Genomic DNA, 26,755 nt, shown 5'->3' on the forward strand with positions numbered 1-26,755 from the left:
AGGAAAATTAAGTGCCAGGAACTATAGTCAGAGCACAGGTCATAAGGCCCTTTGCCAGCTGGTGCCAACAACTGGAGAAAGTGAAGGTGTGTATGTTACAAAGCCAGATTAGCCAGTGTGTAGGTTGAGTGGCTTGGGAGCCAGGTACATGTGTATGTCTAAAAGGGTGAGGCACCTGGAGGAGCTGGCTATCACAGGGACCGGGACACTTGTTTGCTTGAGTTTGCATCTCTGTGTGGGAAGAAAGTGGGGAGAGCAAGAATCCAGTGCCAGCTACTGGATGGACTGTGTCTCTAAGGCCAGCTGCTGGCAGACTGACAGCGCGTGTGCACGTGTGCAAGTGAGGGGGGGACTGGAGAGCCAGGGTCCAACTACAGGACAGACTGAGTGTCTAAGGCCAGCTACTGGAGGGACTCACCTTCTACATATGCTATATATTTCCTGCTAACGGGGCTGCAACCTGATCAGCCAGAGGGGAACAGGATGAGGCCATTAGTTCTCTTTGTGTTTTTGTGACTACTCAATGTTGCTGCCCGTGTTGTTCCGTGTGGCTGGCATATATACGTTGTATTTGCATGTTTGCATGTGCCTGGGAACACATGCCCAGCCCCACTACTAGCTGGACCCAGGGGCATGGAGCTGCAACAGTTCAGCAACTCCCTGACACCTGGGAATTAACCTAGGTGTTTGACTCCCTCCAGAAGGTTTGCCATTTGCACCCCACCCCATAGCTTGGGGTACAAAGGACTGCCAGGCCTTTAACCAGGAAAGAGATTTGTGCTGCTGGCCACAGTCCTGGAGCCACAAAAGGCACTGACCTCATTGGGATTATCATTTTGCTCAGAGACTTTTTGCCCAATGTTGTGCTGGTGAAAGCAGGCAAGTGGAAACTTACGTGTGGTGTTTCCAAGCTAAATGAGCAGAGGAGCAGAGGAAATTTGAAGTGATTGTGCTGGCTAAACCACTTAAATGTATGCTTGTGGGTGTTTGCTACAGTCCTAAGATGTCAGTATTGCTGGGAATTGGAATCATTATAGAATCACAGAATGGCTTGCATTGGAAGGGACCTTAAGTAGGGATCTAGTTCCAACCCCCATTCCATGGGCAGGGACACCTTCTTCCACTAGACCAGGTTGCTCAGAAATGTAGGCCTGGTCCCCGAGGGACAGATATGTGAACACAGTTAAGTTTCCCAATATGCAGATAAGCACTTTTTATTTCTGAATGGTCTTTGTCCATAGGTTTTGGTTGAGGGGGTCCATTACCCTCTTAGGGATAGCTGACTGTGCTTTGCTTTAACACACTGCTCTGGGGCACAAGGGCCACCCTCATGTTGAAGTGCTGAATACAACTTCAGTGGCTGCAACTGCTGTAAATTAGATCTTGTATCTTGCTCTTTTCAGTGTTTCTCAGTGTTTAAAATAACAGTATCAGGAACAAATGTGCAACAGACACTTCATCTCCTACCACAAACAGACAGCTAATAGCATCTTAAGTGAGAGATACATTTATGCAGACAATTTGTTAAAAATGTGCCTTCTTCCATCACTGAAGCCTAACTTATGCATCTGTGAGGGAGAGGTGTTTTGTCTACATATATATTCACCTTTTTTACTTTACAGTTAAGATCCTTTCTGACACTGTTTATTCCCTGTTCCTTTAAGTCACTTAGTTCTTTTACCAAAAAGTGATAACCCCATGTGACAGCTGAATCAGGTAGCTTTTCTCTGCTCATTTTCTTTTCTTTATTGGTGTTGCTCTGGCTCCCTGATGAAGATCTTCAAAACCAATATGCATTGAGTATTTTCAAAACAGGAATTATCACCCTATAGATTGCTAGTTTCCTGAAGTCTCACTGCTGCTGTCTGTTAGGAAAATGACTGATTTTACTTGCTGCTTCTATTAACCCCCTTGTATTTCACATGCAAATACATAAACCACAGATCTGAGCGGAACATAAACCCTTTTCACCAAAGCATTGCATTAATCACTAGCTTTCTTCTCCTGCGGTCACTCAGCCCACCAGTTCTGGACAGCTAGACCACGTTCTTTTACGTGACCACCTTTTAGTAGGTGATGTGAATTTTCAGCCTGCTTTCACCATAACCACCTTACTGTTACTGTGATGCAGGGGCTAAGCAGAATACTAGTGTCTGCACATTGCTGGCTTCCTGCAGAACACAGCTGATCTGCTCACAGAAAGCAGGGTTGTCTTGGTACCCTAACTTAGCCCTACAAAGAATCTTCTCCTCTTCTTTCATCTACCTTTAGTTTCCACAGGCATTCATTATGAAGGTTTCAATCGATGGCTGTTGACATAGACTTGAATTCAAATATTTGTGCTATTCATAATGAAATGCTCATTCAGCTAAATGCTTGGCTGCGTCAGGGGTCTTTTTATCAAACTGAATAAAAGACTTGACCAGGTATTCTGCATATAGCCCCAGGTCATACAAAAGAATTCACCAGTGCAGGGACCACATGAAGTATGCAGCGTAGATCACATCCAGGGTTCCAGCAGACAGAAGGAAAGATTCTGCCAGGGCAGGACTTGAGCCAACTTCAGAAGCCTTTAAGGGCATCATCTAAGTGGAAGGCAGAGAGAGGTAGGTAAGTGTATCCAAGTAAGATGATTCTTGTGATCCAGAGAGTGAAGTGCAGGCTGCACACAGACACATTACTCATTCATTCAGAATGTTTGATTTTTGTCCTCTTTTCTGAGGACTGTAGAGAAATTGGTCTTGTATTTAACTCCCATTACCCACCTCAGCGATGGGATATCTCAGTGATAGGATCCTCACTGTCCTACACTGTCCCCACAGCTCCTTGCTCCCTTCCCACAGGAAGCAGCCAGCCCTCTCCACTCCCTGACACCTTAATCTAGAGGATGGGGAGGATGGGGAAGACAGGGGACGAGGCTGTAGAGAGCAGCTATGCCTATGTGCTCCCATAGGCAGGACTGCCAGTTAGTCCCATCAGACAGAGTGCCTAGCTTCATCAGACCCAGTGGTATTTCTTGTGCGCTTATGCGACAGAGATCTTTCATCTTTTCTCAGACTCTTTGCTATGCCTGAGCGATGCATTACTCTAGAGCCTGCTGATACTACACTTTGGCCATTTTTCTGTCCAGAAAGAGTAATGCAGAAAGATTCTGCCTGCTCACTTTTCTGCCCTACAGTTGCACGTGTCTCTTGATTTTCCTTGTGCTATTCTTCCACTATCAGTGCTTTGTAACTCACCCTCCTGTCTTCTTCATCCTCCCCTATTACATGCCACATTTCCCACTGTAAAAGTCACCTTTCAATGCTGTGAAGCCTTTCTTCTGTGTTTGATTCCCTTACAGCTCTGAAAGTCTCATTAAAGCAAAAGGGGGCACTCTCGCACTGCAGTCTCATCTGTACGGGCTATGTTAGTTTAACAAGTACTCTCCCCGGAGTGTAAGAGCTCCGACCAGTAATAGTTGATCAGCGAGTAGTTAGTTCTCCGGTTTGCGACTGACTGCCTATGTTAAGAATCCTTTTTGATAAATGGGTGGCAAAGACATGCTCCTCAGGTGTGTGTCCTTCCTTACAAGTTGCTTTAAACTGTCTCCTACTCGAGAAGAGACTAGCATTTCCATCAATCTCTAAGACAGGTTCAGCCTGTCTCATCCTTCTCTGCTGCTATTTCTGCTTCCTCCTGCCCAGCAGTGCCAGTAGATGGATGGGGGGGACAGTGCAATGAAGTCCAACAGGGAACTTAAAATTAACCTGTCAACGAAGTGGGGAGTAAGGGGCGCTATTTTTAACCTAACTCATTGCCTGGTCCCACAATCAGTTTAATGCCACAAAGGTGGGAGCAAATGGCAACTGTCAAGGAGTGTGCCACTGCTGCCAAACAAGGCATGTCTGAAGTGCTGCCTGCACTCTTCCCTCAAAGTGTGTCTGCTGTGGGCCACCAAAGACAGAGCCAGGCCAACCCTCCTGTGCTTTGGTCTGTCTTGGGCAGCACAAGCTTTCCCTGAGACCCTTGTGCCCAGCCCTTTGCCTGAGAGCTCTGCAGGCCTTTAACCCTACGTACACCTTTCCCTCATTTCTCTCCTTATGTCTGCCCCATATACCCAGCCGGATTCTGCTGTTTCTTTTTTTTCCATACTCACTGAGGAATGAAAATGCGTTTGAACTGTCACTTCAGTTGATCCTTGTGGTTTTTTGGTTGTGATTCTTGTTGCTCAGACATTGTGGTTCCTTTCATCCGCCTAAGCCTTCTGCCTGAGCATAGGCACAGGAACCCATCGGAGGTTACGTCTGTGCATCCTACAGTGTCTTCAGGCTGTGGCAAATAAGGCTTGGGATCAGCACTCAGACTAAGGCCAGTTTTTCACTGAGCCACTATCTGTAGCTACTCAGTTTTACCCCTGGGTTCACCACATACAACTTGGTCTTTTGGTGAACAGGCTCCCTAGCTGCTCTCTGTATCTGATACTCCCCAGAGTAGAAGGGGCAGAAGCTGAGCTCTTCAGGTGACTCCTATGATCATGGTACCCTGCAGCAAGGACACTCACCTTGGAGAGAGGACTCCTGGTTCCTTGTCTGTGTTCCTAGTACTATATTATTTTATTAAATAAACATACAAGCATAAAATACAGGCACAGTTCTTGGAGCAGAGACCAAACACAGCTCTAGCTCCAAGTCTGAGGGTCTTGTCTGCTCTCTCTGGCTCTTTTTCTGCATAATGCCATGTTTCAGAGGGAAATAAGTGGATAGCAAGAACCATTCCTTCCCCTTTCTCCTTGAAAGGGTCTTTCCTCAGCCACCAACAGCCATCCCAGCCACCTCCTCACGCCACGCAAGGTGAGACCTGAATATACATACTCTGTAGGGAAAAGTAACCTGAGAAAGGTAACCTACATACTCTTATAATAAAATATGATACAATTATACTGTATTATTTAAATAATATAATAAAATAATAATATAATTTTACAGTATATTGTACACGTATCATATATAACATACAATAAATATATATTTATAATAAATATAGCATGTAATGCATTCTAATAAATTTATATTTTATATATATTTATAAAACATTATCATATCAAGTTATCATATCATATTTAATGCTTGCATTAAAAATATAATAAATTTCCTTATAATTATGTAAGGAAAACATCACTATGGAGTTGGGTAAACACTGGAACAGAGGCCCAGAGAGGTTGTGGCATCTCCATCCTTGGAGATGCTTAAAACTTAAAGGCTCTGGACAACTGGACAAGTCTGTGAGCAAGCTGATGTGACTGTGCCTGCTTTGAGCAGGCGGCCACACTAGAGCCCTCCAGAGGTCCTGTCCCCATGTATGTGACTCTGATTTTTGACCTCTGGTAACACTGCAGCCACACAATAAACTATAATATGCACATGCCAAGCAGACTAGAGGTTGCTTAAGTCTGCTGACATACATGTTTCTCCGATGCATCTCAGACATTTTGTGACATGAGTTGTAAATTAAAGGAGGGAGCAGACAGAATTAAAGATCAAGGATCAGATGTTAAATCCTGCCTGCTTGGTTGCTGGTATCAAAACAGTTTGTAACTGTGCATTCACCGTTAACAGTAGACATACTTTGTGCCACTGTACTCTGCAAGCAAATAATCAGCGTGGTCAAACATGGCTAAGGTGGTTTCTGTTTGACGATATTTAGAACTCAGTAGTTCTTGCAAATAAAAGGCCTTATCCTACTGGCCATATATAGGCAAGTCTCCAGCGAGACTTCACATGACTGTGAAGTACAGGATGAGACCCTGTCAGCAGTACTAACCAAGTGATGAGATCAGTATAGGATAATGGGGAAAACTGGACTCTGCTACAACTAAATGTCACGTTGATAAATGCAACTTCACCGGTTTTTATAAACAAAATTAAGCTTAATTTGCTTCACAGTAGCTAAGGTGCCGTTAATTCAAAACCCACAAAATAACTCACTGGACACAGTTAATAGTCAGCAGACCACATAGGCCAGGCTTTGAAAGCATTTAATATTCACTGAAGTGCTGCTTGTATCCAATTATAACTCACTACTTGCCATCTTAATAATTTAAATCTGTCCACTCTTTAGAGAGAAAAAAATGCACTAATCAAAGACATGAATGCACCTTTTGCTTTTGACAGCATTAAATTAAAACTAAATGGTAGATCTTGAATGAGTTACTCTGCAAGAATAAAGGCATTAATGAGGTAATTTCATTATAGAGGCTCATCCAAGCCTATGTGAAAACAAGGGAAGTAAATGGAGAGGAAAGCCGCTGAGGAAATTAGGGTTCCTTCCACACTAATTAATGTTTTGGGGCATTTAGTACAGGCACCAAATTAACTGCTCCAAAGAACTCCATTGAAAAAAAAAATACATTGTTGCCCTGCCATGTAATTAGAAGACAGTACAAGCAGAACACTTAATGAGTATAAAGCCAGCCTTTAACTTATTCTGCCCAGCTTCTGAAAACATGCCATTGTGGAGGCCTAAGTTTAAGGAAGCACTAGGCGTACAATATAGGATTGTTTAGGTCCTTCTGTTCGGTGAGCTGTAAACAGGTAGCCCTGAATGAGAGACTCTGAGACTCCTGGGAGGCCCGGCTTCCCAGAAAAAAAAAAAAAAAAAAAAAAAAAAAAAAAAAAAAGTCTTAAATGCATCCAGAAAGAAGAAAAAAAGGTGAATAGGCCCGGCACAGCCAGCACAGTGAATGCTCACCGCTGTCTTAAGTGATTACATGATGTTGTGCCACCCCCTCTCATTGAGTTATCTTTACACTGCTTTTGTCTCCTCTAATTGGAGCTGATGAGGTGCTAATTGGTTGCTTTTTTAAAAAAGCACTACTTAAGCACTGGCAAACAGAGTAAGACAGCGTGAGTGGAGTTAATGAGGGCTTAGCAAAAAAAAAAACACCAAAAAAAAAAAAAAACAACAAAAAAACCCCCCACAAAAAACCAACACCAACATCCCCCCCCCAAACCAAACGTAAACCACCCCCCCCATACGAATGTGTAAGCAAACACATATATAGGCATGCCTTCCTGTTGGTATAAACAAAAACGTGAAGGGAAATGACTGAATTTAGGTTAATGGCTGTGAGAATGTGAGTTTTGTGAGAAAAGGGGTAATAACCAGGAATAAATAAATGCCCACCGCTTTGGCTGGCATCCCTGGCTCCTCAGAGGTGTGCCAGAGCACACCGGTACCTGGCGGGATTACTTACAAGCCTCATGCCGTGCCGTGCCGTGTGATGCCCCACCCTGTGCCCCAGGACCCCTGCCCCTGGCTGCCCTAGCACCCCAGCTGAGCAGGGAAATGGTGCCTGTGCACCGTGCTGCCAATCCAAGCCTCCATCGCTGGGACACTGCCTGTGGGGGAATCGCCTGGTCACCACCTGGGCAGTGGCAGGCGTGGAGACTGGTGGTGGGTGCCCGGCGTGGGGTGCAGAGCTGGCATGGCCAGATGCATGCCCCTGTGACTGCAAAGGGCCATCCAGTAAGGACTGCCCTGGAGGTGGTTTTTACCCTCTCAGAGAGGTTGCTGAGGCGAGGTTTACATCTGCCTCAGAAAAATGCAGGCTAGTGGGTTGAATTCATCTCACCCCACTTTGCCACTCACAGGCGAGCTGCTTACCATGGCCCCCTTTGCAGCCCAGGGAAATGCCGGCGTTTTCTGGGTGTGACAGCTGTGCCTCGCTAAGCCGCCCACCACACGCCCTGACAAGCTGCGGTGGATGTGGCATGGCAGCCACGGGATAGATGACACTGAGGTGGCAGCAATGCATGCCAGCTCTGCCCCTGCCGGCTGCACCCCGCAAAACCACAGCCTCGCAGATTAGACTAGGCTGGAAAGGTTTCTAGTTCAAAGTAATTTAGTATCTTTGCTTTGAAATTGAGGTACAAGCAGGTTAGCAATAGCCCAAACACCCATGTCATGTTTAACAGCTGTTACCTGCAGCCAATGCCACCCCTTTAGCGGGAGAAACGCCCTTGCTTTGGGGCGAGCGTGCCTGTGGCAGCAGATGTCTACCCTCCCCTCCCACCACGGCTGGGCAGGCTTCGCTCTGTCTTTGCAGCTTGTCAAACCGCACGGAAATGGGCCTTGGAAGGGAGCTGGTTTGAACACCATGGCTGGAGCAGCATACCTCACTCTGACAGGAGCTGTTGGCTGGATTGTGGCCCGTGGCCCTTGGCCCTGCGGCCCACAGGAGAGGCTGGCACAGAGCACTTCACTGGCCCCTCTATCCCTGTCTGCAATTAGCACTGAAACCAGTAACAAGGCCTTTTGTCACTGAATTCCTGTCACCTTGCTCACTATAACATACAGCCATGATTTACATGAAAGCAGTAACAGGTATTGGGGGACGCTTCTCAATGACCTTATTTTCAACAAATGGGCGTGTATTAAAAAATAAATCTGTAAAGTGTTACCTTTAAAAATGTTTAAATGCTTAGTCTTTTGGTAATGTTGTGGTTTGAAAATATTCTTAATATAGTTACTTAATTTGGGTATGTAATTAATAAGTTTGACAACATTTTCAAAAACAGCTCGGATACGGAAATACCCTTAATATTTTGAACCCCATGAAGAAAAGAAAAAAGATTTTTTTTTTTTAAAGGCTCTGAGGGGGTTTACCTTTTTAAAATTTTTTTGCCAGCTTTATGCAAATTGTGCTGGCAATATACTAATTGTGCAATATACTAATACTACTCTGTGATTGGAGTATATAGTGTTAAACATGTTGCTACTACAAATGGATCCAGAGGTCCTAGTTTTGCCATACCCATATGCATTTCCTAAAAAACGTTTTGAGTAACATTAGGTACTCTGCAGTTTACGCGTATTCTGTAGGTGGGTTGATACTGCCTCCTGCATTTCTAGACCAATTGTGAAGTTCCCTGTTACTGAAAGTATTCTGAGTCCTAAAGGAGAGTACAAGAAGTACCTGTCTATTGCTGATGTTGCCTGGCAATACACAAAAACAATCCTTGAAGCTTTTTGAAAATGACACTGCAAATGCCTATGTTAAACACAGTCTCCTGCCATTTCTGAATTTGTTTATATATAGTTTACACAGATGTGTGGGCACAGAATGCTTCTTCAGTAGCTGCGAGGCTGCATTTTTTACAAGTAGGTGATACCTTTGTGGCTCCAGGGAGAGGCTGTCCAACGATGGCAAATTTGTCCTCTCTGTCATGGGCTCAGTACCACCAGGCAATTCTCTAAATCCCTCAAAACTCCTCTGCTGAGCAGTTTCCTACTGGACAAAAAGAGGAAAGTGGAGTTGAAACTGTAAAACCTACAGTCAGCTCAAGAAAACAATGCACCTTTTGTTAAAACAACTCAGATGATCTATTTATGCTGAAGAGAAATAAACAGTCAGGGCCTCCCCTTTCCTCACTTCTGTTCTTTCTTTTTTTCTTTTTTGCCTGTGTAGAACCGCTGTTAGAAAAACCAATTAGTTTGCAAACAGCCAGTTACTTGGGTATGTGTTTATGCTTGGTAATTTGTACCCCTATTCACATTCTAAACCGGATTCTTTTCACTCTAATGCAGGGTCACTTGCTTTTCTTTCGGTTGTCATGAAAACGAGGGATTTCTTGCTGGTTGGTAGAAAGAAACTTCCTAGTGAACAAAGTTACAATTAATTCCTCTAAACATGTGTTCCTAGAGCCATGCATCTATAAAATAGGCAACAAAGCAGAGCTCCTTGCTTTAAGAAGTCCCAAAAGATGCAGAGCTGAAAAAAAAAAGCCTGGATCCCTTAAGGCTAATTGAGCAAATATCTTTTTTTTTTTTTTCCTCTTTTGCAATTCATGCACTTGAAAATCTTCATGTGTTTTCCAAGGCAGGTATGATTGTGCCCACAGAGATCTGCGCTCTCGTCACTGCTGCCTGCTGTGTTCTCACAGAATGCTTGCAGGAGGTAGTCCCTCGGGTTTCCTTTGTTTCCCATGGGATTAATAGCTCCTGGCTTACCACAAGCCAGTGTGACATGAGTTGTAAAATTGCATGCTGTGCACGCCAAGATGTAATCCTTAAACATGTTCTACCCTCTTTCCGCTTCCTCCTCCAGTTTACTTTTTGCCTTGGTGCTGTTAGGAAAGATGCTTCCCAGGCCCCCTCCCTTCCTAATGAGCATGGCCAATTGTGCACCAATTTAAATAGGAATGACCTTCATTTTCTGAAGGTGAAGGTGATCCTATTCTTAAGGAACAAAGAGGCAAGAGGGATGGGGTCCTTCCCCAGCTCCTAGTGCTCCCAGTCCTGCTGAGTGGTAGCTTCATTGCTCTGGCTGCTGCTTCATCAGCTGTGGCTTGGGGGCACATGCAGAGGATGAATACAGCCCTACCACACCTGGGTAAGGTGGTAGGGTGGGAAAGGTAGGAACCACTTACCTGAGCACATGGGATGGCATATCTCATCAGCTGCTGCTAATGAGTGCCTTAAACCACCTCCTCTTGTTGGTAGGTTTGGATCTGGAAACTTTATCTTTTCCTGCAGAAGTGGCGAGTAGCTTACTGGTTGCAAAGTGCATGGAGCAGATGTCATGTGGCAAAGGCAAAATCACATTTGTAATTAGTGTTGCACCTGCTAGAGCAGAAGCATCTTTTGATTCCTGCTGGGAATCGTTCCTGAATGCATTTTCAGGCCATCTCACCTGTGCGCCTGAGCCAGTGGCTCCTACCATCAATGGACAATAAAGCTCATCTTTGACCTTGGAGGGAATTTAGCAGCTATCCCTGCATGAGAGGTAGCAGATGGCAGCGTATGCTCAGTACAGTTGCACAGCACCTTGTGTGGAAAGTGGGAAGCATCGAAGCCACTTGCCCACCACTGCTGCCATCAATAATGTCCCCAGAGAAAGCAAGCAGCAGAGGGGAGGCAGGTAAGTGAAACCTCCCTGCCTTTCCATGTCCTCCTTCCTGCTGCTTTGTCCCACAGAGTCTGAAAACAGCTCTTCCTCTATATCGATCACTCTGGTGTCGTGGTTTAACCCCAGCCAGCAACTAAGCACCACGCAGCTGCTTACTCACTCCCCCCCCATCCAGTGGGATGGGGGAGAAAATCGGGAAAAGAAGTAAAACTCACGGGTTGAGATAAGAACGGTTTAATAGAACAGAAAAGAAGAAACTAATAATGATAATGATAACACTAATAAAATGACAACAGTAGTAATAAAAGGATTGGAATGTACAAATGATGCGCAGGGCAATTGCTCACCACCCGCCAACCAACATCCAGCTAGTCCCCAAGCGGTGATCCCCCCCACCCCCACTTCCCAGTTCCTATACTAAATGGGACGTCCCATGGTATGGAATACCCTGTTGGCCAGTTTGGGTCAGGTGCCCTGGCTGTGTCCTGTGCCAACTTCTTGTGCCTCTCCAGCTTTCTCGCTGGCTGGGCATGAGAAGCTGAAAAAATCCTTGACTTTAGTCTAAACACTACTTAGCAACAACTGAAAACATCAGTGTTATCAACATTCTTCACATACTGAACTCAAAACATAGCACTGTACCAGCTACTAGGAAGACAGTTAACTCTATCCCAACTGAAACCAGGACATCTGGAAATGTTAGTTCAGCACAAATTCACTTGGGCTAATGTTTAATAGCTAAGTCCTCTCAAAAGGAAGTAAAAACTGTTTATGAACTTCATGTGAAGAGAAAAGGCACAAGGGGTAACAGCAAAGGATTCTCACATATACCAGGCAATCTTTGAGAGTGAAAAACTGCTGTTTCCAAAGGAAGTACCTTAAAAGTATCACAGAAGGCTCCAAAAATACACAAAGGTTGGAAACAATCCTTCCTAGGGACGGGTGGGCAGGTTTTTACTCCTGTCCTTTCAAACCCCTCCTCTGTGTAGGTTGCCCAGGACAGAGATTGTTGGTGAGTTAGGCCCACAAGCTGCGTGCAGCGTGCTGTGGCCTGAGACACCACAGGCACAGCAAGCAATTGGGAAAGCTACAGGACTGATGGTAATGGTAATACGGTAAGCCGGATTCACTGGCTTTAAAGGAAGGCATATGAACTGGGTTGCCTTAAATTGATGAGAGCAAAAGAAACGGCGTACTGTCAGTAAAGCGCACAAAGCAAAAGACACCTGATTTTCCAGGCTCCATCTTCTGTTTGTACTTGTTGGTTATGCCCACTGGGGCTGTATCTCACAAGCTGATGAAGTGCTCACATATGCGCTACTACCTTTTCCAGAGTTAAAGTATAGCGTCAGGCAGGGTGCTGCTGTTAGAGCCTACTCCTTTGGTTTGTGATGACTGGAAACTAATGGGCATACTAGTAATGAGGAATACACTTGACAGCTCAGGGATCTGATTCTCCGGAGTACTGCATGCACCACTAGTCACAAGCTCAGTACTCTAGAAAAAGCAAGCAGTATCTCAGAGAAAGGCAAGAAGGGCTCCTGTGATGCAAGATCAGTTATCTTCACTAAGATGATTCTAGCTAACAGAATAAAAGTGCAATGTTGGGAAATGCACTTGACCTCTTTTTTTTAATGCAGAAAGGACTAAGAAATCTCTCCACCCTTTAGGTAATACTGGATGCTAAAAATACAAACTGTTTGGACCCACACTGAAATAGTAGCCATGTAGGCTGAAACAGGCTTTGTAGCTTTCAGTATGACTGACGAAAGATGAGGGAGACACAGCCAAGGTCAGTGGGAATCAGCTGCAAATGGAAGATAGGGGTTTTGAATGCAATCACGAAAAATACAGCCTCAGTCCAAGCGGCCTCAGCTGAGCAGGAGTAGGGTGTACAAGCATGGCTGGCCAAGGACAGTTGGGGATGGGCTCTGGAATCCTCCCATGGGAATTCGTATGGTGACCCAGTGTAGCAACGGCGGAGGCCAGGGCAGCCCAGCTGGCCGTGCTGTGTGTTTTCTGGTGTTGGGACCCCTGACATCCTAGGTCCTTGGACCTGGCCAGTCAGTTGACCAGGATGGCGTTAGTGTGTCTCTGTGTGTGACTCTTTGTTTTCCCCTGAATTCTGCACAATTTCTTACTTCTATTTCAGTGTGCTATTCTCAATAAAACTAAATTAAATGGGGCTTTTAGCTGACAAGTTATTCCTTTGGGTACCAAAATCACTGATAACTCCTTCCTGCTTGCATACAGAAATTAAAGGGGAAAAGTGTGCAGTGCACATGCTTGCATTGAAAATGACCTGGATGGTTCTCTATCCATCAGCTGATGCTTTAGGGATCATTCCTTATATTGTCCTACCCATTGAGACTGGCAGCTGTATTGCATTAGAGAAACAATGAAGTATCTGAAAACATGTCCAGCTGCTGAGGGAAGGCCTATTGTCAGGAGGCAGATAAATATACCGGAGAAAGCAAACAAGAAAAAGAAGGGACGTGAGAGAAAACAAATGAGAGAACAGAAGCGTAGCAGAGGTGAGGCTCAAAGTCTGGGGTAGACATTGGACAAGTGAAAGGGATTCGTCACACAGACAGAAGAGAGGTAGCAGAGAGAAAATTGGGTGGTTCAAGGAGCGCTGTGCTGAGGATCACATGAGCAGTTCACCCAAAGGCTGCACTCAAGGAGCCAAAGTTCAAAGCCAGGGATGCTTCCATGTTTTTCATGGTTCACTTCCAGGTCATTTGATTGAAAAGATTCTAAATTTGACAACTTCTAGTGTTCAAAGAAGTTCAGATGTTTTTAAATCTCTTCAGTTCATCCCTGCTTGAGATAAACATGAATAGGTCAGTTGTTCATTTTGATAAAATTCAACCCAAAAGTAACTATTCAGAGCCACAGAAGGGCGTGTTAGGAAGGGGTCTCTCACTAAAAAGGAAAATGAGGATCTTCAATTTTTAAAATGCTCAATAAAATCAGGGAAGAGCTGGCCAAATGTTGTCACTCTGCAGCCCTAGAGCTGAGTAAAGCATAAAAGCAGGTAAGTATGATACAGAGGATGAATCATAGAATCATAGAATATCACAAGTTGGAAGGCACCCATAAGGTGCTGCTCCTCGCAGGACTACCTAAATTTTCCAGTGGTGTTGGGACTCTGAGACTGCCTAGATACACCGATATGACTTGTAGAAGATAGGTACCAAAATTACTATCCAGCCTGAGCTCTGTTAAGTCAGGCAGGTTATTTTTATTTGTTACATACCAAGATAAATTCATACCAGAGAATGTCCAAGCAATTTCTGGGACAGCTGAAAGCTTCACTTGGGCTTGCTCAGCAGTCATCTGCAATAGATTATCACACACCACTACAATGTGCTGGAGACAATTCACAGCCAAGAGGTACGCCACAGAATATTTTTTTGCGACAAAACAGCCTCATTGTACTGTTTGAATCAGGATACTTTGTTCTAGAAACTTTGGTGTTAGTCCAGACGGGGGGAACCACAGACCTAGCATGATCGTTGGGTTTTCCAAGCTCCGGATGAACTTTTTGTTGATTTAGTTAAGACTTTTACAGTTACTTTTCATTCTTTGCAATCAAAATAAACAGAAAAAATGATGTTCTCCGTCCCTATCTGTACAACATTTTCACATGCAGACAAATTATTACTTCCAACACTGCTCAAGTCGTTTAACTGTAGTGGTAAAAACACTTGAGGAATTAAATACTATTGTGACTTCTTTAGCCTGGAAGTGTGAAATATGAAGAATAAAGCAGAGCAACAGCTATCACGGGAAGCAACTGGGAAGGAAAGAAGAAATTCTGAGAGATGATCTGTCCAGCCCAGCATGAGGCAGACACAGCAGCGCAGAAGCTGCTCCTAAAAAAGTTTGTGGAGAGATGCTATGGCCTTGTCAGCAGTCTCTCCAGGTAGTTAGCAGTTGGAACAAATGCAAAATATCCACTAATATTTTGCATAAATTCTCCTTACCACTGTTTAAACTCATTACTTACTTAAGGCCATTACATTTTTTTCCAGCTACCTCTGGACACAGAAGGTAAATTACCTTTTGACCTTTTTTTTGTTGGGTTGGTTTTTTTTGGGGGGGGGGGGGTGTAACACTAAGTTTTACTTTTGAATGGCTGTGCTGTGCTTTCCTTCATCTAATCTCTGCTGATGTAAGAAGTCTGCTTTTCCTGACAGGTTGTGTTTTCCAGATGTCTCCTCATTCCGAAAGGTGCTACAGACTCATTTGGGCCAGCTGCTGCCTCAAACTTTTCCAAACAGCTGTCGTCACAGGTTGTCAGCTCACCTTCAGCACAGTCTTATTTTTATTGAAAGTTCTATAGTGCATGTTTGAGAGACCAGAGTGTCTAAATTCCCCCAGCGCAAGCAGAGGTGATCTAACACAAAATGGCCTGCATTTATGCCAAAGCTGCACATAAAAAAAAAAAAAAAAAGACATAAGGTGGCATAAAAAATTGTCCTAATTCATATATCCACAATGGATATACATTTCCAAAAAGCATGGCACGAAGTTAGAGGTACTTGTATTCCAGATGCAAGAATGACCCAACTCTTACAGTATATTGTATGACATTGTCATCTGATCGTAGCAAAAAGTAGAGAATGCTTGTTTGTTTTAAAGAAAGCTTTGAAAAACACCTGTGTAATTCTTTCTCTCTCAGATCACAAGGGATAGCTATGGTACAAGTGAACTGAGAAAGAATTTAATATCTAATGGGTCATTCCTACTCTTTGTACTCTTCTGTAATGCTGCTTTATAGCACAATAATCTGATTCCCAATGTTTCTTACATTATGCAATGCCTGCATATTAACAGAAAATCTTAACTTACTTGCTTGTTAAAAAGCCTCTGCCACTGGAAATTTTGTATATTTTTATAGGAATAAAAGCTGGTGAGAAAAGGAATTTCTGAAATAAGGGGGATTAATTTTAAGTTAGACAGAAATCGGAAAATTTCTCTGGAATTAAAAAGAAAAAAATTGCTTTGTTTTCATGAGGTTAAAAATACTGAATGTTCCTTTAGTTAATAAATGACATTAAAATCCTACACATATAGATAATATTGTATCAAAATGAAACATATAAAAGTCAAAATATCCCATTTTGAAATGTTCCAGTGCTACGATAAAAAAAGATGTTTTGCCATCTAATAAGTCAGAATATTCTTCCCATCATCCAAACTACAGCTGAAATAAATCACCTTAAAAAAATACTCAATTTTGACAATATAACTTTTTTTTTCCACAGAAATCCTGTTTTGAAATGCTTTGATTACCTCCAGATGAAAACATTTTGCTTCCCCTAAGTCTATTGCCGTGTTTGTACATAGGTATTGCTCCCTTGGCTTAGCTATCTTCAGAGACATATTAGTCATAAGTATTGAAAACAAATTAAAAATTTACATCCAACTCTGCAAGCTGCACAGGCTTACAGTTAGTCAGACATCTTAGAGATAAATTCAAGTCCCTGAAAAATCAGGTATGACTTCTGGATAAGTCAATCAGAGCTGCACCTCCTTTGATTAGCTCTGAAACTTGTTAGCGTAGACCCCCAGTTTGGAGGTGTGCATCTGGGAGTTTTTAAACATAGTAGGAAGAAAAACAAAGAAGTTCTTCCTGGTGCCAGCAATATGTCGTCATGGAGTTACGGGAGCACAACTTTTATTTGTCAAAGCCTGCTGATTATCAGGAAGAGAGCATGGAGACTGAGCCTACACATTGTTTGTAAAGCCTCAAAATTAAGGTTATGAGATTTGCAGAGAAAAAAACCCAACCATGTAAGATTCCATTTTTAAAATATTAAAATGTTTTAATAAATCAGCTTATGTTTGCTACGTATGAGCTGCTTGGACACTTTAGCTGTGTCCAAAATGTTTGTGTGTTTGCCCTGTCAAATCTTCCATGAGATTAGTTCCCAGAGCCTACAGCCCTGAGAAAGGGTGTGTTACATCCTGAGCTCTTGGAAGCCTAGTGTCTTGCTTTTCAGTGTGCTAAATCCATCAGGTTGATTTCATTCTGACAGTGTTACACAGGTAGTAACCTCCGTCAGGACTAACCTCAGGGAGAAATGAACGTCCTGCACAGAGTTGTATGTGTTAGCAAAGGCAGCTTACGCAAACATTGACAGCTTCACACTGAGAAGCTGTGAAATCCATGAATGATGACTAAAGTAATTTTAGCTTAAAAAAAAAAAAAGAGATTTGTCAAGCGTCATTGTTTTGGACTTCTCATGACCTCACATAGCAGAATGGTCCCACTGCCTGTAACCTTTGTCTCTAGTATTTTCAGTGATAACTAGCTTTGTGGCATTTGTTTTCTATCATCAAATCATTAAATGGTAATGCAATTGTTGGTTTTATTTCCCCAGTTCTAATACATTTTTGCAGCCAGTAACCATTCCCAGTTCATTAACTGACTGACCTCAGCATTAACACCCCCTCTGCTAGCGTTGCCTTGGAAACAAAGCTTCCTGTGCGTAATCCAAGCTTATCTAGCTCTTTATCCTACATGTGACCCTTAATTACTTGCTAAATTAGAATGGTTTTCTGAAAATCACAAGAGGAGGTTAATATGTTCTTCCAGAGCTGGTCAAGCTAAGATGACACTAAATTCACAGGGAATTCAAATTACATGATCCCTGAAGGCGTCTCTTTCAGAAGGAAGATGAACTTTCCCAATGGGAGGCAGTGTGCCATGATAATGCTCCTGTCACTCACTTTCCTTGCCCTGCTTGTCCAGCTACAGTTTAATCCAGTATGAACAATGTAGTAAGTAAATATCAGGTTGATTAATTATGGTGCAAGATTCAGTAACCACTTGTCTTCTGTAATTAACATTGTAATTGAAATTAAGTAACACACTTCATACACAGATTTCTGGACTAGGAGGACGAACAAGGGAGAATCCTCAAGGCTGCGACAGGAAAATTAAGAAAACAATAACAGGGGTCAAAATATTAATTGTCTCTTCAAATTTGTAGTATCTTTTAAGGAGCTCTTCAGTCAAAATGAAAAATTACTTTATTACTTCCAGATGTCTTGAGAGTAGAGATGAAATGGCATTGGTTTGTCAAAATATTGCTTACAATTTCTGAAAATACACCTTTCCTTCACTGACTTGATAAATGGAAATTGTAAGAAAAGGTGATGGTCTCTAGGACACCCAGTGGTTCTCCTCTCCATTGTTTCCAGTGGCACATTACTTAAAGGAGAGAGAGTCTTTTGCTTACGTGAACGGCATTATAAAACTGTGCTAAGGCGAAAATGCTATCGCATGGTCTCAGAAAAAACCAAAACCAAAACCCCTTGTGTCTCAGCTGGAGAACATAGCCCAGGCTGAAGCATCTCCTTGGTAGAGCCAAAAATGGGACTGCTGCAATTTACCTCTCCTTACTGTCTGCGGCTGGCCCAACCCTCAATGCCTCCGCCTCAGTCAAAGCTGGACTTACCGCATGATCTTGTTTGCAGAGGTGCTCTGAGGGTGACTTTCACAGGGGAGGCACTCTGGTGTTACATACCCGGTTGACAGGGCATACGTCTACCTTGACAGACCAACACCAAGTCGTTCAAAAGCAGCACTTAACAAGTTGCTTACATGTCCACCATCTTTCATTGACATAGCACATGAGGTAAATTTTGAATTGGTTTTATACTGTTATCTAAATCCATAATTGCTCTCTTTAATACCTCACATGTGGGGCACTGTCATATTTCTGGAAATAGTCTATAGATATGTCGGTACTTTATCTCTCACCTCTCAATGTGCTCTGGGAAATGCTCTGAATCTCAATCTGCTCTGAAGACACAGTACTGTCTACTTTGCTGCTTTTAAGGTAGTCTGTATTAAGCTTGCAATCTGTCCTGCAGGACGGATGAGGAAACCTCATCCGTCCTGCAGGCAAGACCCCAGCAGAGAAAGATACTTAATCACCGTGTGAATGATAATAGAAATGTGCCCTTCAGACAAATGCAGTCTGTGCTGTCTATCTGCACCTATCTTTGTGGTTCCTCTTCACCCTGTGTATTTGGGTGAATGTGCCAGGTCAGCTGTTTACCACAGTTGCCTTGCGGAAATACCCCTTCTTGGGCAGGTTTCCAGGGAACAGCACTCTGTGTCAGTAAGCTAGCAGAATGCCTCAGTTTCACAAAGCTCACTGGAACAAAATGATTTAATGGTCCTTTCCCATCTGACATACATACTGCCTCTCTACTGAGCAGTAGAACACTTGGGGCCTTGCAGATCCATTTTCCCATATAGATGTCACAGAAAAGGAGGAGAAAGGCAGCTTGAGGTTGGCAAAAACACCAGTCCTGGAACAAGCAGCCGTCTTCTTTAGGCCTTCCAAAAGTTCATGCTTCTGAACATTATCGTTAGTGATAAGAATCCCTGGGTTCTGTGTTCTGGAGATGTCAACATCTATATCATTACTGATGTAGCATTTTCACCAGGAGTCTAATACCTCATTTAGCAATTATGGGTTTCTCCTAGCTAGTCACAGTTTCTTTCCATACGGCCTTTCATTCACAATACATAAATTTAAGCACAGCCAATGCAAAAACCACAGTCTGTTTCAGCTTGCCCCTATCTATTGTGAAACGTAAAATAATTTGGGTCTGTGTACAAATGCTTGCTTTCATGGATATACATAAAACTCACGGACTAATCATTAAGATGGGAACAGACTAGACAGGTAAGTGCAGTCTACCAGTTGTACTGCAGACTTCTCTTGGTATAAGACATATTTGTATTTTACACCTTAGTTACAGATATAGTCACCTGCATTTCTGCTCAGAATTCCTAAGTTCAACACAAGATACCTCAGAAGTTTATAGCATGATAAGCATGGTTCTCCCAACACTTTTTAGAAAGACTTCACTGTGGCCTCATTTGTTTTCTCCCTTTTCTTTCTCCTGCCCCCCTCCAATGTGGTCTCTTTAGCATGCCCAAATGCTCACACTGTTCAAGGCTGAAGGATAGATTTATAGGTACTGTATACCCACAGGGTCTTTGACTTCCCTGCTGAGACCTCTGGAAAATATGATGGCATTTTTCTAAGAACAATGACAGAGAAACGATACCATCTATTGCTTGGGAGGATCTGAGACAGTTAAGGTATTTAATTCATTATGACGATACAGAATTTATCATCCTGCCAATGGATCCCTGCCCAAGGAAGTATCTTATGAAGATGCATCCTAGATGTGTGAGAGATTAGCAAGTGCTAAGCAAGAACATAGTCACATGTTCTTTGGTGCTTCTGCTGAAACTTCCAGCAAATATGATTATGCTTTTCAGAGTGAGCATCTATCCATCGGTAACTGGACTGATGGTGGCAAATATTTTCTTGAATAGAGAAAGCTGTCAGGCCCTGCTAATCCAAGTAGGTTTCAGGCCAGTAGGCCATTTTCTGATCTCTCTTTGCTGAACCATCATTTCCCTGTTACTGTAATTGAATTAAAATGTAATTTTCAGGACAGAATTAAACAAAGTTCTTGCAAATAGGAAACATTTTTTGTTTCCTATAGCGAGCTCATGTAGTCAAAACAAATTGAAGGGACATAATTGTGAATGTGTCTTTGTCAGCAGTTTCCACTAAGAAACTTACCTGAAGCTTGAGCACACCTTCCTTTTGGTCAGCTCCACTATAGCCATTATGACACCTTCAAACACCAGAGCAAGCCTGCCCAGAGGTTTGAGGCATTTGCCTTGTTTCAAGGCTGAAACAGATCACATAGCTGTGATGATCCTGCCTGTAAAGGTCCTGCTTGACTAACCTAATCTCCTTCTATGACAAGATGACCCACTTAGTGGATGAGGGAAAGGCTGTGGATGTTGTTTACCTGGACTTTAGTAAAGCCTTTGACACCATTTCCCAAAGCATTCTCCTGGAGAAACTGGCTGCTCATGGTTTGGACAGGCATACTCTTTGCTGGCTAAAAAACTGACTGGATGGCTGGGCCCAAAGAGTGGTGGTGAATGGAGTTAAATCCAGTTGGCGGCCGGTCACAAGTGGTGTTCCCCAGGACTCAGTACTGGGGCCAGTTCTGTTTAATATCTTTATCAATGGTCTGGACGAGGGGATCGAGTGCACCCTCAGTAAGTTTGCAGGCAACACTGAGTTGGGAGCGAGGGCTGATATGCTGGAGGGTAGGAAGGCTCTACAGAGGGATCTGGACAGGCTGGATCAATGGGCCAAGGCCAGCTGTATGAGGTTCAACAAGGCCAAGTGACGGGTCCTGCACTTGGGTCATAACAAGCCCATGCAGCGCTACAGGCTTGGGGAAGAGAGGTTGGAAAGCTGCCCGGCAGAAAAGGACCTGGGGCTGTTGGTTGTCAGCTGGCTGAATATGAGCCAGCAGTGTGCCCAGGAAGATCAACAGCATCCTGGCTTGTATCAGAAATCGTGTGACCAGCAGGACTAGGGCAGCAATTGTCCCCCTGTACTTGGCACTGGTGAGGCCACACCTCGAATACGGTGTTCAGTTTTGGGCCCCTCACTACAGGAAGGACATTTTGGTGCTGGAGCACGTCCAACAAACAGCAACGAAGCTGGTAAAGGGTCTAGAGAACAAGTCTTAAGATGAGCGGCTGAGGGAACTGGGGTTGTTAAGTCTGGAGAAAAGGAGGCTCAGGGGAGACATTATTGCCCTCTACAACTACCTGAAAGGAGATTGTAGCGAGGTGGGGGTCGGTCTCTTTTCCCAAATAACAAGTGATAGGATGAGAGGAAATGGCCTCAAGTTGTGTCAGGGGAGGTCTGGATTGGATATTAGGAAAAATTTCTTCACCAAAAGGGTTGTCAGGCATTGGAACAGGCTGCCCAGGGAAATGGTTGAGTCCCCATCCCTGGAGGTGTTTAAAAGATGTGTAGATGTGGCACTTAGAGACATGGTTTAGTGGTAGACATGGTAGTGTTAGGTTTACGGTTGGACTCAATGATGTTAAGGGTCTTTTCCAACCTAAATGCTTCTATGATGATTCTATGATGGAATATTTCAGTTTTGTAAAACATGCAACTATGGTTCACTGCTGGCTTGAAGCCAATAGCAAAAATTCCACAGATTTTAGTGGAAGCGTGCTCTGATCCATGGTAATTTTTAATGTTGCTGCTAAGTATTGATGTTGGAAAGTTGTTGGGAGCTTTCCATCCAAAAGTAAGTAGGTTAATCCTGTAATTAATGTTAAGAACTACATTTTGCCAGTTGTTATTCGTAAGAACTCTTTCCCTCTGAGTTTTAAGGAGTCTGCTAGTGATCCAACTAAACCATAAGGATGTGCAAGCCACAGATTGCAAGAGCACTATCCTATTTAATCTAGGAAGAAAGAATGTAAATTATTTACATGGTAGAGAGAAAAGACCACCTCCCTCGACCTGCTAGTGACACTCTTCCTAATACTGCCCAGGATGCTGTTGGGACACTTTTGCCACAAGGGTGCAATTGCTGTTTCATGTCCAATGTGTTGTCCACCAGGACCCCAAGGTCCTTTTCTGCAGAGCTGCTTTCCATCTGGTTGCACCTCAGACTCTCCTGCTACATGTGAGTATTCCTCACCAGGTGCAGGACTTTGCATTTCTCTTTGTTGAACTTCACGAGATTCCTGCTGGTCCATTTCTCCAGCCTGTCCAGGTCCCTCTAGAAACAGACCGACTGTTGCAACCCAGGCCCAGGAAACAGGCCCACTTTCTTCTTCTAGGTGCAATAGGGCTAAGAATGGAAATGGGAGCGTGTATGGGGTAAGTAGCGAAACTTTGCTTGTTTGTAATACTTCATATCCCGAAATTTAAAGCCTTAGCTGTGCTGAGTGTTGCCTTTTTGATTGTGTAATCCATAGAGGTTTGTTTCTGTTCTTGGACTGGATAGACAAAACCTTTTAATCAGGAGAAAAGTCTGAAAAAGCCATGAGAATAATGCTTATAGAAAAAAAGCAGTCTGTGATGTTCCTTTTTCCAGAAAACTAAATATTTTGAAGAATTCTGTTCTGCCTTTGCACAGCTATGCATAAAAAGCTTGTCAGGACCACTGGTCTATTATTTTCAAGCATTACCATAACCACTGACAGAGAGTAACTGAAACATGTGTGTGTTTCCTTTGCAAAGTCTTCAAGTACTTGCACCTCCAAATTAAAAATTCCCTTTTAGAAAGCTGGTACACCATTGAAGCCTGGCTGTTGGAATGTCTGTCACTGCCTGGAAGTGAACTGAGGACTCATCTAATGGATAAAATAAAGTCTTTTTGTGTTTGAACAAATACAGATAATGCTGACAAGTACTTTCCTTACCATGGGTCTAGACTGCAACAAGCAGGAAACTGCAGAGAGAAACAGGTGATGTTGCTGAAGGATGGTGAGAAAAGGAGAGGAGCGCGATAAACTACCAAGCCATTTGATGCAAGATTCATCTTAAATGAAGGTACGTATGATAAGAGATGCCTGTTTCAGACCTCGTTTGCTTTACCACTGGTATGAGAAAACTGGTACTTCTATGGTAGTTTGTTCGACGTTTTTTAGACTGAAGATGAGCTGACCCTTGCCCTTTTTAGTACTCACTTCTCCGTCCTAGCTATACAAGGAGCCTAGGATGGTCATAGCAAAGGTACATGCCTACCCTGCAGATGTAGCTGTCTAAAAAGTGAGGTGAGAATAATCTACTATATAACCATAGACAAACCACTTACTACCTACCTTAGGTTATGACCATACTCCAGAACTGCGACACGTGATGGGGTTATGTCCTCAACTAACGGTTATACTGGCCCCCTTCCCATGTATGTGCAATTTTAACCTGTAAAAACCTCTTTTGCTAAGTTTGCTGATAGCTTATGCTGTTGAAGATGGCTAAACATGCATTTGTAAGAGTCCTTTGTGCTACTATAAATCATGCACACTATGGTGCATCCTGTAGAAAAATTGGGAGTGACAACACCTTTGCAGACTTGATACAATGATAAATAGGTCCACATTAAGAGAACATTATACAAACTGCAATGTATACCTGTTTAACTAGCTTGCTGAGAGACATCTCTGGCAGAGATTGTATTTTCTGAGATACAAGTTATCTCAGTGAGACCACAGTGATCTTGACAGTAGGCCTTGCAACCAGCATGGGCTTTAATGAAGACTTTTCATGCAGTTTGTACTGCTGGGGGAGCTTCCCAGAATAGCTACATGGTTACACACATGTTCACATGTATGGGTCAAACTTCTTTGGCACCAAGAGGGATGAGAGTTTAACAGTGTAAGTGCAAGGGCCACAAAGGGAAGAGATGAAGAAAACTGGTCATTCACTGTCTTCTTTTTAAATCAAATATTTTGAACTTTGATATCCCTAGACTTCCTGCCACTTAGCCAATGTATGTTTAAAATATATATTTATGCATGTGCAGGTTTGTATGTGTGCATATGCACATACAGTTTGATGACTTCTTCAACTGAGGGAAACGAGTAGCTGAACTGAGAGAGTTATTGCAGTGTAGAGGAGCCATTCAGTACAGAGTGATTATACAAACTAAGTGGAGTTTTCCTTTTTGACGGTATGGTAATTAAGAAATAACCATATGGTGATCTGGGAAATCCTGTTCCTTGACTATGGACTGCTGTCAAGTACTCTGGAGTTTTGCATGTTCTGTGACAATTATGAAACAACTATGAAGCATTCTATAAAACAAAGGGACACAATCAGTCAAATGACAGTATGATATATGCAAAAGTAGCTGCATAATGCTCTATTTTACCTACTAGTAAGTTGAGACAATTTAATATAACATAAAGTTATGCAGTACAGCGTCTGTTCTCTTAACTCATGTATTGCTTCTGTGCTAGTACCTCTAAGTGGCAGAATTTCAGACCTGCTTATGTGTGTGGGTGAGTGGGCAAGAGAGATCTGTTTCAAGGCTACTGCTCTTGGTTTTCTAGTCTCTTTCACTGTGGTTCAATTACTTTATTGGCATGATAAGTTCCAAGATTACTGCCAAATGTATGAAGTAGACAGGATAAGGCTTCATGCTGCTCTGTTTGGATCTCTGACGCATACACCATTTTATCCTCCTGAACTAATTGCAGTATACTGTATTGCTCCAGTCTTCTAGAATTTTACCTGAAACACTACTTTCTAGATCTTTAAAGAACAGAAAACCAGCTGAGTTTTCTGTGTTTAGTTAGCTGCCAAGAAAAGACTCCCAATTCCTTTAACATCTCCCAGATGTACTCTAAAAAACCAAAAGATATTCTTAAAATATTTAGAGATATTTTAGAATATAGTTGGATGGAAGACACTATACAAAACAAAACCTCAAGTACTTCTTTCTCTGTATTAACAAGTATTAACTTATCAAGAATACTTGAGACACTTATATAAGTTCTTCTAAAATTTATCTCAGAAATATTTTGCTTGCATGTCTCATCCGATCAATATATTTGCTTAATCCTTTGTGTAACTGAGAAAGAAAATGTACCTTTCCAAGTGAATATGCAAGGTTTTATTTTCATCCATGCTGAAGCATATGTGTGCCACTTAAAAAAAAAGAACTTAAATCTCTCCTGAACGACTCCAAGATCATCCTCTTCTTTAGCAGGCTCTGAACCTACTTACTGACTCTTAAATTGCTCATACTCACAGATTAGGTAAGAGGAAAAGAAGGGATATCAGAAACAAATGGATATCAAAATGTAGAACAAACACAAAGAGTGGAAAGAAAATGAAAAAAACCCCACTCCTGATAATTATTTTCTTCTGGAATGAGGCTGTAAGACAAGAGCGATAGATGGTATTCAAGAATGAAGAAGGAAGTTCTAACTGTTGGTTCAGTCATCGACTTAACAGGGCCACACTCTGGTCAGCTGGACTGCTGCTCCAGTGAAACAAAGCTAACACCTGCCCCTGCTCTGTGACGCTGCACGCTGCCAAACAAACATCCGCGCTTCTCACCTTTATAAGTCTGACTCTCTCTTTCACCACTGTCAGCTTGCATAATCGAGGGCGCAAGTGTCACCAAAGGTTTGCTTTTCTCACTTCCACGGAAGAAGGCTGGTCTCATATGTTGTGAGAAACGGTATAATTTTTTTCTGCAGGATTTCCAACTATTCTAAAAATGAACAGATAAGAGCCTGTGCAAGTGGGATCTTTGCTAAGGAAGTCATATTGAGGGAAAGGAACAGATTATTTACCCTTCAAACACTCTGCAGACTTTTAATCGCACGCAGCCGTCAAAGAGGCCGCAGTACAAGAGAGAAGGCACGACCGCCGCAGGGTCCGCGAAGGCCCAGCTGCCAGTGGAGGAGATGCCGCCGGCCCGCAGGGCATTCCCACAGCCGCCCACAGCGCCGCAGCCCTGAGGGGACGGGCAACGGCCTCGGCAGCGCCGCTCCCCCGGCGGCTCACACGCACCCGGGGCTGCTCGGAACCGCTAGCAGCCCCGCTCCCTCCCAGACGCCGACTCTCGGGCCTTCCGGGACCCCGCCATTCCCACGGGAGAGCCCTCCCGCCGGACCTCCGCAGCGCGGCCCGCCCCGGCTGGAGAGCGGAGGCCTCTCCGGCACGCTGGAGGGGCAGGAGGCGGAGGGCCGACCCGGCCCGCTCCACCCAGAAGCGGCGCCCTCCCACCGCCCCTCAGAAGCACCGCGGCCCGCCTCCCCTTCCCAGGCGCCGCCGGAGGGCGGGAAGTGGTGGCACTCCCTTGGGCGGCGGGCTGGAAGCTCGCCCCGCCCCGGCCGCCGCCCCGCCCCGGCCGCCGCCCCGCCCCGGCCGCCGCCCCGCCCCGGCCGCCGCCCCGCCCCGGCCGCCGCCCCGCCCCGGCCGCCGCCCCGCCCCGGCCGCCGCCCCGCCCCGGCCGCCGCCCCGCCCCGGC

General features: G+C 43.8%; 1 long non-coding RNA gene across 1 annotated transcript; it reads right to left on the reverse strand.

The window, feature by feature from the left end:
* Positions 1-1,213: 1,213 nt before the first annotated feature.
* Positions 1,214-26,444, reverse strand: LOC142026773 (uncharacterized). The gene is made up of 4 exons (XR_012648911.1): positions 26,076-26,444; positions 25,837-25,993; positions 9,153-9,268; positions 1,214-2,585 (listed from the first exon to the last, which is right to left on the reverse strand). It is a non-coding gene; the product is annotated as an uncharacterized LOC142026773 (long non-coding RNA).
* Positions 26,445-26,755: the final 311 nt, after the last annotated feature.

Source organism: Buteo buteo, chromosome Z, assembly GCF_964188355.1.
Source record: "Buteo buteo chromosome Z, bButBut1.hap1.1, whole genome shotgun sequence".
Lineage (NCBI taxonomy): Eukaryota > Metazoa > Chordata > Aves > Accipitriformes > Accipitridae > Buteo > Buteo buteo.